The sequence below is a fragment of the Ambystoma mexicanum genome, chromosome 5p, assembly GCF_040938575.1.
Source record: "Ambystoma mexicanum isolate Mex_15411 chromosome 5p, UKY_AmexF1_1, whole genome shotgun sequence".
NCBI lineage: Eukaryota > Metazoa > Chordata > Amphibia > Caudata > Ambystomatidae > Ambystoma > Ambystoma mexicanum.
In genome coordinates this window covers 276,959,336-276,972,344 of record NC_090930.1, presented here as the reverse complement: position 1 = coordinate 276,972,344, position 13,009 = coordinate 276,959,336, and positions in this window count along the sequence as shown.

Genomic DNA, 13,009 nt, shown 5'->3' with positions numbered 1-13,009 from the left:
GTTTTCTGCCAAAAGGGCTATCTCTCCCAGCAGATCCTGCCAACCCACTGATAATTATAGGGTGGAACAGACATTCATCTCTGTTGGAACCCAGGACAATTCAGGGAAGGAACCCGGAGGTGTGAAAGACCCTAAAAACTTCAATCAGGCTGAAGGAACCCACCATCCTGCTTGAAAGGAAATGCCAGTTGGTGTCAGCTGGAAAGAAAAAAATGACAGACAGCGACTCCCATTTGTTCTAAAGACTATTCCATAAGGAAACTTTAAAGACTTTTAACTCAGCAACCAAAATTGGTAAAAATGTAGAATTTTCACAGTGTAAAAGTAATTTTGTGGCCTTTAGTTTAAAACTTGGTAGAATGTAGTGACACCAAGGGGACAGAAATAGTGATATATGTGGAATTACAAGAAAAGCATCCATGTTGCAAATGCAAAATGTTGTACATATCTTCCTTATGACAATCCCTACTCACGTGTAAAGTTGTAGAATTTGCAGAAATGTAAATCCCAGTGAAAAGTGTGAAAAACTGATAGAGGAGCGAAACCAGGCCTCACGGACTGGGGGTTTGGATTGAAACGTAAGAAAAAAAATATGTAACCTGTATATCTGATTTACTAAAAGGTTGCAATTGTGTAAATGTGTGTTTGTGGCAAAATTAGATTTTAGTTCCAGTAACTCTGGGAGGTTTCGAGGCACTGTAAATATCACCCGATAAACATGACATCATTTTTCTGAGATCCAATCAGCAAAGAGCTAGGCGGAGACTTCTACCCTTGCCCAATCATATTGTTAGAGGCGTGTGTAGTAAAGCCTGTCCCTGTCATATACTGTGATGATGTCACCTGGCATTATAAATAAGAGCCCCCGACAACAAACAGGGACAACACTGATTCCTGATTTCCTACGCCGGTGTCCTGTTCCTGTCTGTTCCTGTCTTCATCTTGCATTTATCCATCTAAACTCCAGAGCCCAACCGCAAGGCCAAGCATTGCTGATCCTTCTTCAGCTGGGCCTCAATTCTAAAATAATCCCAATAACCAAGGGAAACACTTTGGTGTTTTGGTAAGCAACCTGAATTAACCTGGCTTGCCACTCACGCTTGCTGCTGCCATCCTGCTACCCTGATGCCCTATCTTATGCAGTAACCAGAAGTGCTACCTGGGAACCAGTCCATACCCAACTGATCCTGTTCCGCTGATTTTATCCGGCTATCCTTTGTTAGACCAGATCCGTGTGGTGACAAGAACCGCTGACTGTCCAAAATCCAAAAACTAAAAGTGGACTGTGAGTATCAATAGGAACCATAGAAATTCATAGTATACCATGTCTTGCTTTGTTCCATCCCAATCTCGAAGCTATCCTATTCTGACCCTGAAATTTTATTAATATTGTCAGAAATCATTCTTGAAACCCTGCTTTGATTCTGTGTGCTAGCGCCAACTTCTTTAATAATGTTGTCTTGTAAAATCCTAAACTATTAATCCTGTTTGGTGTTACGCTCACCTGGCTCCCACAGGGGCATCGGTCGGACCCGGACGGCTGCAGTCTCCACCAACGTGATGCGTAGTGCAGAGATGACTGACTGGACCTCCTAATCTTGTCTGCTTGACCCGTAGAAGTATTCTCCTGCAAGTGCAGAGATGGATTTAGCCACCCGTGGATTCAAGTGATGGCATCCCCACAGTCCCCCCCACTAATCACCTCCGATGTGCCCTCTCAGCAATCTCACCTTATAATCTTGAAAGATGAGCTCTCCATCCTGCATGGATTGCAGGGGCGTGTTGAGGCCAGTTACTTCACTGGTATGAAGGCGTGGGAGAGTTTGAGAGTATTGACTCTGAGGTTCATGGCGAGGACCAGTAAGTATCAAGTTCATAGAGTTCAATATGTCCGATGTTCACTCTTGTTCCCCCCTTCCTTCCTTGTCTTGCAGCTGAGTTTGTGAGAAGATGCTCTCGTGGTAGCTGGTGGCGCTCAGGTAAGAGTCTGTATTACCCGACGCTGTCTGGTAAATGCTGCACGTGTTTAGCAAGTTGTTTTTCTCTCTCTTTGCAGGTGCGGCACATGATGATGTGGAGAGTTATAGAACAATGCCTCCGGTGGTAAATCAGGTAAGTCTATGGTGATAAGAGTTATATTTGTTGGTTTTCTCGGCTCACCTTGTTGTTTTCTTTTGTTCCCAGTTGCCGGAGTTCGGGGAAGAAATGATGGAGGCAGTGCCGAATCGAAAGATGCTGCGAGGACTGGTGAGTATGGCGCGGCGGAGCAGCTGGAGATGCGACGCGTACTGAAATGATGTTCTTTCCAGGTCCGGAGGCGAGATGGATCTGGAATCAGGTGAGGAATTTGAAAATAGTTTGTTTTCTAACCTTGTCCTTTTCTTTCCTCTTTGTTTTAGGAGCTCCAGATTCGAGGCGGGCGTGGCAGAAGACTGGTGCTGACTGCAGGCATAGTGAGCGTTACGCTGCGGGATACAGAATAACACGAAGCGTGTGCTGCTGTTCGGGCGTGGTTTAAATAGCCTCCAAAGTGGTTCCAGGTAAGAAGTTCCCCAGAACCACGCCCGAGTAAAAAATAGTCCCTGTAATAAAATAGTCCCATCCAGGCCTCACATTGGCTTGGACTCACTTGCAGCATGGTCTGCATCAGGTAAGTAAAATCGATGAGCCTGGCGCCTAAGGTGCCGGGGCTGTTGGGGTTTTAATAAGTATCTGGATGCCTGCTCCCGGAGCTGATGGGCTTGGTCCTGAAGCCCAGGGGTAGGCATCATGACATTTGGAGTGATTGGACTGGGTCCGCCAGGGCGGGCACGGTGGTGCTAGGGTTGAACTCGGGAGTCAACCCCAGAGCTTAGTGTGTCTCAATCTGGTAGCCTAGCCTGAATGCCCTAGTGTAGAGTAAAACTGTCCTTGTCAAAACTGAATTATTTGCCTTTTTCATGCCTTCATTTTCTCAATAACGCACCTCACTAGATGTTGCATAACTCACTCAATTTACCAGGTAGAGACCTCATTTCACTTCCATATTGTACCTAGGATCCATAGCTACACCCCAACACATAAACCGCATAACGATATTTCACCCATTTTTATTAAAAACCGTTTTGGTAAATTTAGGCGGGAATGGCAAAAGTTTGCTAATTTTACGTGTCATTTTGATTATAAATTGTTTTCAATCTTTCAATCTTCCATGTAATTTCGAATTGTATGCTTTTGCTCAATCCATTGCTTGTGATTGCTAGCATCTTTCCTGTGTTGCTCCAGTAAAGAATTGTTTTTATTTCAAGAGTTTTATTCATTCATTCATTTATTCATCCATTTCCGAGTGTCATTTTAGCATTGCCAGGGTTTGAAATCTGTTTTTCTCTCTTGTTTGGGGAGGGAAGTTTGGGTTTAAATTCTGTTTCTTGTCTGTCATTCCTGATTACCTGCTGATTCTGTTTATTCATTTAAAAATGATTATTTGTGGGTTGAGGGAACCTTGTAGGGAAAACATTCTAACTCAAGAGCTATCTTATCTAAAATCAAAAAGTGCTCCTATTCCCTGGTGTTTTGTAGATGTGTCCATAAAGGGTTGAATTAGGTGCATTGCCTCCATTACTATTGTTCTTATCACCCCATTGGTGATTGCTGCCCCATATTAAAAATTGTATGATTCTTTTAATTTTCAAATAAATAAATATTATATTTTATCAATCAGTCTGGTTCATGGTCCATTGTGACCTGGGTATTTGAAAAGGGTGTGTGATATGAGTGGTATATCATCTCAATACTGAATATAATCTATACCATAAGCATTTCAATTGCACACTGCATTCTGCGCCGTGGCTAAGGTGTGCGTTGCCTGATTGAAATCCTTAACAAATTTGGGGGCTTGAGTCCGGGGATTGATTTGGTTGCCACCCGTGACTGTGTAACACAGCAGACTAACCTGCAGCGTAGTAATACTTTGTGTGGTGTGAATATTGTGTTGCACTGTACAAGCACTGCCCAAAAGAAATACTCTAAGCACCAGGCCTGTCTGTAAAAGTAAAATGAAATCAACCCCGAAATAATTAATAAAGAAAGAACACCTCCAAAATGGCTGTTCTAGTAGAAATCAGTATGGCGAGGGAGCACCTCCTGCACAAGCTTTTTGTCAGAGGTGTGGCCAGAACAGGATGAAAATGGCTGGCTACAGGAAATCACACAAAAGGTCACTGCCGTGAACCTAGATACATGCCAGGACAATGGCCTATTACACCAAGCTCTAAGTGAATTATACATGGCCCCAAAAATTAAAGAGGAGCAAAGCAAAATTGCCAGAATTGCAACCTACTTATACCTCCACATATGAGTGATACGGGAAAAGCATGTTGAAGACACAGTTCTGCCACAGAATCAGATTGAATTATTAAGAGAAAATCCAGACTGATCTAGACTCAGCAGAACAAAGGCTACAGAAGAACCAATAATTGGAGGCAGAATCTAGAGATTATGTCACCAAATTAAAAGAGGATTTGGCTCGCCAACAGCAGGATAATGCAGATCAAGAGACCCAAGCAGAGGAATTGAAAGAGGAGTGTAGGGAAAAGGTTGACTCTCTGCAACCTTTTCCCTACACTCCTCTATCAAGTTAAATCAACAGATAAAATATAATAGGGTCTGCGCAGAGCAAATAGTTACTCTACAAGATCATATAAAGAAATTGGAAGAGGAAAATAACCAATTAATTATGAGAGACCTCCACTCACAAGAGGAATTTGATCAGGCGTGCCAGAAATCCAACACTATCAAAAAACAAAGAGATGACCTGGCTGAACAGAGGGGCACCCTAAACCAAGAGAAAGACACTCTAGGCCAGGAAATAGGCGACTTAAGAACCAAGTTACAGGAAAGTAACTCACGATTGTGCCAGAGAAAACTGTCTCGAGGACGAATGTCTTAAAACCCAAGACAACATGGAGGCGTACCTGAATTCCCCGCACAAAATCTATGAAGAAGACAAGTGCGAGTCTATGTGGATGGGTGCTCCTACCATGTTGACAACAATGGGAAAAAGGAACTAGTGGCCAGCGTTGGGAATGCTTGGGTGAATGATGCCCCGCAACCCTCCGCTGGGTACAAAATCTGCCCCCGTAATAGTCAGGTGGCAGAGTTGATGGCAGTTCATCAAGCCATCCTCACTGCTGTCCAACACCAACTCCATGAACTGGCCATAATCACTGATTCAGATTATGTCCGGAACGGGTTTGTGGAGCACCTGGTTAATTGAAAAACTAGAGGCATGCTATGTGCTAATAACAAACCGCTCAAACATGGCAAGCTCATCCAAAATATTGATCTGGTCACCTCTAGTGGGGTGACCATCTATTGGAAGAACATCAAGGGTCATTCCAGAATAGAGGGGCCAGACAAAACTGGAAACAACCTAGTTGATCAGCTGGCCAAAACCGGAGCCATCCAAGGGGAGCTCCTCGAGATAGAGTTCCTGTTGGGGCAAATCCAGGTCACTGCTATCACTAGGTCCCAGACAAATGCTCACAATGAACTCTCAACTGCCCTATGGAGTAAGGCGACCCCAGATGCTGATTTAATCACTGCACAAAAAGGGGATCTGATTATTGGTAAGTTTTATCAACACATTGAGGACCCTGAGAACTTTCCCCTGACGGATACCGATTACATTGGGAAAGAGGACCTAAGGGTGTTGATGAAATGTCCAAAAACGTTCCAAATCCAAGACTGTTTGTTGGTAAGGAGATCCATATCTGGCTGTGACCAGTGGGTGGTCCCTACCTCATTCCGAAGCCTGATGCTAAGTCACGCCCATGATGCGGCCACAGCCGGTCCTCGGGTGTTTCATACTTCATTAGAAATCTTGCGAGAGGTTGCATACTGGCCACACATGGGGCAGGACCTCGACCAATACTTGAAGGGGTGTCAAGTGTGAGCACAATTTCAGCTAACATCACTCACACACCGAGTTCCCCTCCAGAAGAGGGGGATGACACTGCCTTGGTCAGATTTACATATAGATTTCATCAGGCCCATGATTTGCTCCTCTAGGGGGAACAAGTACATGTTAACCGTAACATGCTTGTTTACCAAATGGGTGGAATGTCTCCCAGCCCCAAATTGCAAGGCAGAAACAGCAGCTGCCCTGATGAGCAATCACACATCTTCTTGCATTTTGGTCTACCCCAAAGGATTGAGTCACACCGAGGTAGTCACTTCACCAGCGAAGTGATGACAAAGATGTGGGAGATACTTGGGGTAAGAAGGAAACTTCATATTGCATACCGCGGTCCTCTAGTGGTGGAGTTGAGAGGTACAATAAAACCATTGTGAGCATACTAAAAATGTTTGTGGCAGACTCTGGGCCAAGTTGGGACATCTGATTACCGCTTGTCCTGATGGCCATCAGATCTACCCTTTCTTCTGCAATTAAGATGTCTCCATTTGAGCTGATGACTGGACGAAGGATTGTGCTACCCCAGCATCTGCTCTATAGAACACAAGAGCAGACATTGATAAATGCCTCCACAACTCATGAGTATGTTGAGAATCTGAGATAACACCTTCAACGTGCTTTTGCGTACGCTCAGCGGAATCTAGAAAGATCTGCAGACAGCATGAAGACTCATTATGATCTAAAAATAACCAAAAAAGAATACCAAGTAGGAGACAGGGTCTACTTGTACAATTTCCAAAGGAACCAGACCAAAGAGCGCACATTTTTCTAGCTGCTGGGGACCTTTTGAAATTGTAGACAAAATCTCACCCGTCGCCTACAGAATCCGCATACCCCAAAGGTGACTTGACAGAAGAGAAGTGGGTCCACATCAATCAGCTAAAGAGTTGCCACCCCAGGCACACTTTGCAACAAATAGAGGAGTCCATAGAAAACACAGTGGGGGATACATCCGAAGCATAGGAATATTTCAATTGTCCCTGAATGCATGCATATCCCAATGCTGTCACCCCAATTGGAGGACAGTTAGTGGGAAAATTGTAGTAACCTGTTTGTGCTCCATTTCTAGATTTGCACTGGTTGCACCGTCATTACCAAGGAGGACCTCTTCGGGGACCCGGAGGGAGAAACCCAAGGAAATCCAGGGTGTCGCTCCACACCAGAACGGAAAACCCAAGAGAAGGCTGGGGGTATCGTTCCACGTTCCAACGAGAGGCAGTGAGGGAGTGTGTCGCATCGTTCGCTGATGGAAGAAAGAGTCATACCCGACTGAACCTGCTTTTTCTTCAAAAACCAATGAAGGAATCCCACTTGCCTGATTTTCCCTTGAATTGATATCTCAGAAGATTTGGGGGGGTACGTGTGGGATATATTGACCCACTCAGCTGTGCTTTACCACATCACTTTGCTGCATTTGTGTAAGACACAGCAAAATGCCTGCGCTGGCTCCTGTGCGCACAATATCTAAAAACTATGTTTTTAACAACCAGAAAGATGGCTGCATCATCCTGCCACCCAGATTTCAGGTGGGGTGGAACAGGGGACACACTGCAGCAGTGTGCCAGCATGCTCTGAGACATTTAACTGGATTTAAGTGAAAGAGGCAGCATTGCTTTGCTGAAAAACCAAGATTCCTTTTCCAAATGAAAACTTGTTCACCTTTAAAAATGCTTTTTGTCTGGGCACCCTACAGGACTTTGCGAGGGGGCAGGTGATACTGATGGGTGCTCGTAACCTGGCATAGGATAAGAGGGTTGACCGTACGCAGCATGTGGGGGGTCGTGGGGGAGCGGTTGCCTCGCCTCAATTGAAGGAACAGTGGGAGGAAGCGGGTTTGCAGGATGTGTGGAGGGCGTTAAGGGGAGGAGGGGTTCACATTTCTCTTAGATATTCATAGAACTCAGTCAAGATATGACTATATCTGGGCGTCGGCAAGCCTGATTGGAGGGGTGGATTCAGTAGAGGTAGGCCCCATGGGGATAGCAGACCATAAGGTTGTCCAGATGAAGCTCCGGCTGGGGGGGCGTAGGCCGGGGGTGTGGGGCTGGAAATTCACAGAGACGCTCTTGAGGGACCAGGTGATGCGGGAGGAGATAGAAAGTAAGATTTGAGATTTCTTTGAGCGTAACAACAGCATAGACACGAGCTTAGAGATCAGGTGGGATGCTTTTAAAGCTACCCTGAGGGGGGAACTAATCGCTCTGCAAGCCGAGAGAAACAGGTTGCTGAGGGGGCTAGAAGCACAGTTGGAAAGCGAAGTGGAGGTTGCCAGGGTACGAATGGGGGAGAACCCCACTAGAAAGGTGTACAAGGAATATAGGGCAGCAGAGGGACAGTTGAGGATCCTAAGGACTAAAATGGCAGAAGCGGCTATGCTCAGGGTTAGACAAAGATTTTATGCGAAGGGCAATAAGTCAGACTCACTCCTGGGATGCCTACTGAGGGGAAACAGGGAATGTAATGTTATTGTGGCCATGAGGGATAAGGGGGGTGAAAGACTCACTCGGACAGAAGAGATAAAGGGGAGGCTGGCAGAGTTTTATGAAGAATTATACTCTTCACAGAATCTGTTACTGGGACCACAGAGGGATTTCCTTGGGGCCCTTCCCCTCCCACAGGTCTAGGGACGAGAGGAGAGAGTTAGGCCGAGCTATCACGGAAGATGAGGTGAGAGCAATCATAGTTGCTCTCCCCCGTGGTAAAGCCCCGGGTCCAGATGGCTACCCAGCGTCATTTTATAAACTCTATTCCCATCTGTTAGTTCCACACCTAACACAACTATTTAACTCATTTGGGTCCAGAGGTAGGATAACCCTATCGATGGAGGAGGCAAAAATAACACTCATACACAAGGCAGACAAAGACCCTGAAGAGTGTACACCGTATCGGCCCATTGCCCTCATAAACACAGAGGCGAAAATGTACACTAAAATATTGGCTAAGCGGTTGGAAAAGTACTTACCCTCGCTGATCCACCAGGACCAGACAGGGTTTGTGGCTGGGAGACAGACAGCTGACAATATTAGACGGGTGGCCAACATTGTCGGGAAAACATGGAAGACGACCACTCCGGCGATCCTCTTAGCGCTCGACGCTGAAAAAGCTTTTGATTGGGTGGAGTGGTTGTTCCTGTTCCAAGTCATGGAAATGATGGGTCTTCAGTCGGAATTCATCACCATGGTCGCGGCAAACTATAAGAACCCCAGTTCACGGATCCTAGTTAATGGGGAATTATCACACCCAATTAGGCTTCGGCGGGAGACGAAACAGGGGTGCCCCTTGTCCCCCCTGCTCTATGCTATATATTTAGAACCCCTTTTATTAGCTATAAGAGAGACGGACAGGATTCAGGGCATATCATTTGGGGGATACCAGCACAAGGTTGCAGCATTCGCGGATGATATGTTGCTCATGTTGACGCAACCAAAGGAGTCCATCAGGGCAAGCATAAAAGTGCTGACCAAATTTGGGGAGGTATCAGGTTAGCGGGTCAATTGGTAGAAGTCCAAACTGATGAACCTATCCCATGAGGAGAATGAGGCAAAAGAATTGAAGGCACTCTCCCCGTTCAAATGGATCCCGGGTTACGATACTTGGGGGCTCGGATAACCCCTTCCGTGGGCAGCTGGTATGGTGCAAACTACTCTCCCAGGCAATTAAAAAGGACTTTAGGAGGTGGAGTGCTCTTAGGATTTCTTGGCTAGGGAGGGGGGCAGTTCTTAAAATGGTGATTCTTCCCCGCATACTTTATTTGTTTTCAGGTGATCCCGCTGTCCATTCCTGCAGGCTTTTTTAAGGAACTGGACCGAGTGGTCAAAGAGTTTGTCTGGGAGGGCAAGAGGCCGCGTGTGTCTGGGCGCCTTCTCACGGCATCCAAAGAGCATGGGGGCATGGGTCTACCGGACTTCAGGCGATATCATGAGGCTGCACTTCTCCGGGTGATTAGGGAATGGTTTGCTGTGGACTTTGAGAAGCACTGGGTAAAAATGGACATAGCAGCCGGCAGACATCACCTGGGAGAGGTATTATTGCTCCCGCGGAGGCTGAGACCACCACATATCTATTTGAGTGATATTACAAAGGGAATGGTAGCCACCTGGGACAGGGCAGTGGAGTGACGAGGGATCTCATCCTTTCCATCCCCGTTCACGCCTATCTTCAACAATGGAGATTTTACGCCGGGGCTGGAGAGGGGAGCGTTCCGAGCATGGGAGGAAGGGGGATGCAGGACGCTGAGGGATATGTTTCACAACCAAAAACTGAAGACCTTCGAGGAATGTAAGCAGGAATTTGGAGTTGGTGAGGGGGAAATGCACAGATACTTTCAAATTAGACACTGGGTTATGTCAGCGGAGGTCAGGAGGGCTGCTATACGTGACCTAACACAATTCAAACGGTTCCTCTTGACCCATGATGGTTCTAGAGGTCTAATATCGGATCTATATAAACTCTTAGAGAGCACGGGCCTGAAGGTCACCTGGCCATTTATGAGGAGGTGGGAGCAGCAAGTGGGGGTGGAAATGGAAAGGGAGGACTGGGAGGGGCTATGGAGGACAATTCCAAAAGTGGCTAAGGTGACCCAACTTCGGGGAGGTGGGCACAGCTACTTATATATGGTTGGACTGCCCGTGTTTTAGACCTTTTTGGTGTGAAATTGCACATGCCCAATCTTTAGCCCTAGGGCTGGTGGGTAGCCAGGACCCTCGGGAGATCTTGCTGGGGAAGAGAGTAACTGGAGGGGAAGAGGAAAGAAGGGGGAGTTCCAAGGTGAAAGTGGTCTTTACCTTGGCAGTGATGGGGCTAATTGCACAAAAATGGAAGAGCCCAATGATCCCCACGGAGCAGGATTGGCTTAGGAAAGTGTGGGACATTGTCTCATTGGAACGGGCCAGATACGTGGCGGATGGGAAATTGGAGAGTTTTGCTGCTGATTGGGGCGAGACCCTGGACTACTTGAAGGGGGAGTTTAGGGAGCAATGGTGCCCCCAAAGATTAAAGCTGCTGGACATTCACTGTTGAGGAGTTGGTAGGGAGTTTCCAGGACTAAAGGACCTATTGGCGCTACGACCGGAGTTAGGGGGGGAGGGAGAAGTTGGGTGGTGAGGTTATTTCTTGAATTTGTTTTGTTTTACATACTGAAATCAATAAAAAGATCTTTAAAAAAAAATGCTGTTTGACGCTAAATTCATCCATTCCTCATGAAACTACTATGATTGAAAAGGCCCTGCCAGGTCCAAGAAGTCCTTGTGCCTCTGTAAAACCAGACATAATTCCTGAATGAAAGGCCCAGTCAAAGTAGCTTGGAAAGAAATCAACAAGGATCTTTATTTTTACTAACACGGCAACGCGTGTTCATTTTCTTTACAATGTAGCAAACATCCAAGGACATTGTGGAAATTTGAGTGAGCTGCCCAAAACTGAATTAAAGAAATGTCAGCTTGCACCACGTGTGAAAATAGGCTGCTTACAAAATAAATAAAAACGAATGCCTGTGTTTTAAAACAGTACACTGCTAAATAAAAGTTTTACTTGTCTTTAGAAATATAAAGGGTTTTTTTACTGGGGAGAATATATCACATGTGTTATTTGATGTAACAGGCTTATTTAATTCTGGATTTAAGATCAAAAGTGAAAGATATTAAACTCCGGGTGGCTTGAGTTACCAAGTTGAAAAACAGGTTTTCTGCCAAAAGGGCTATCTCTCCCAGCAGATCCTGCCAACCCACTGATAATTATAGGGTGGAACAGACATTCATCTCTGTTGGAACCCAGGACAATTCAGGGAAGGAAGCCGGAGGTGTGAAAGACCCTAAAAACTTCAATCAGGCTGAAAGAACCCACCATCCTGCTTGAAAGGAAATGCCAATTGGTGTCAGCTAGAAAGAAATAAATGACAGACCGCGACTCCCATTTGTTCTAAAGACTATTACATAAGGAAACTTTAAAGACTTTTAACTCAGCAACCAAAATTGGTAAAAATGTAGCATTTTCACAGTGTAAAAGTAAATTTGTGGCCTTTATTTTAAAACTTGGTAGAATGTAGTAACACCAAGGGGACAGAAATAGTGATATATGTGGAATTACAAGAAAAGCATCCATGTTGCAAATGCAAAATGTTGTACATATCTTCCTTATGACAATCCCTACTCATGTGTAAAGTTGTAGAATTTGCAGAAATGTAAATCCCAGTGAAAAGTGTGAAAAACTGGTAGAGGAGCGAAACCAGGCCTTACAGACTGGGGGTTTGGATTGAAATGTAAGAAAACAAAATATGTAACCTGTATATCTGATTTACTAAAAGGTTGCAATTGTGTAAATATGTGTTTGTGGCAAAATTAGATTTCAGTTCCAGTAACTCTGTCAGGTTTCGGGACACTGTAAATATCACCCGATAAACATGACATTTTTCTGAGATCCAACCAGCAAAGAGCTAGGCGGAGACTTCTACCCTTGCCCAATCGTATTGTTAGAGGCGTGTGTAGTAAAGCCTGCCCCTGTCATATACTGTGATGATGTCACCTCGCATTATAAATAAGAGCCCCTGACAACACACAGGGACACACTGATTCCTGATTTCCTACGCCGGCGTCCTGTTCCTGTCTGTTCCTGTCTTCATCTTGCATTTATCCATCTAAACTCCAGATCCCAACCACAAGGCCAAGCATTGCTCATCCTGCTTCAACTGGGCCTCAATTCTAAAATAATCCCAATAACCAAGGGAAATGCTGTGATGTTTTGGGAAGCATCCTGAAGTAACCTGGCTTGCCACTCACTGCTTGTTGCTGCCATCCTGCTACCCTGATGCCCTATCTTATCCAGTAACCAGATGTGCTACCCGGTAACCAGTCCATGCCCAGCTGATCCTGTTCCACCGATTTTTTGTCCAGCTATCCTTTGTTAGACCAGATCCGTGTGGTGACAAGAACCGCTGACTGTCCAAAATCCAAAAACTAAAAGTGGACTGTATCAATAGGAACCATAGAAATTCATAGTATACCTTGTCTTGCTTTGTTCCATCCCAATCTCTGAGCTATCCTATTCTGACCAAGATATTTT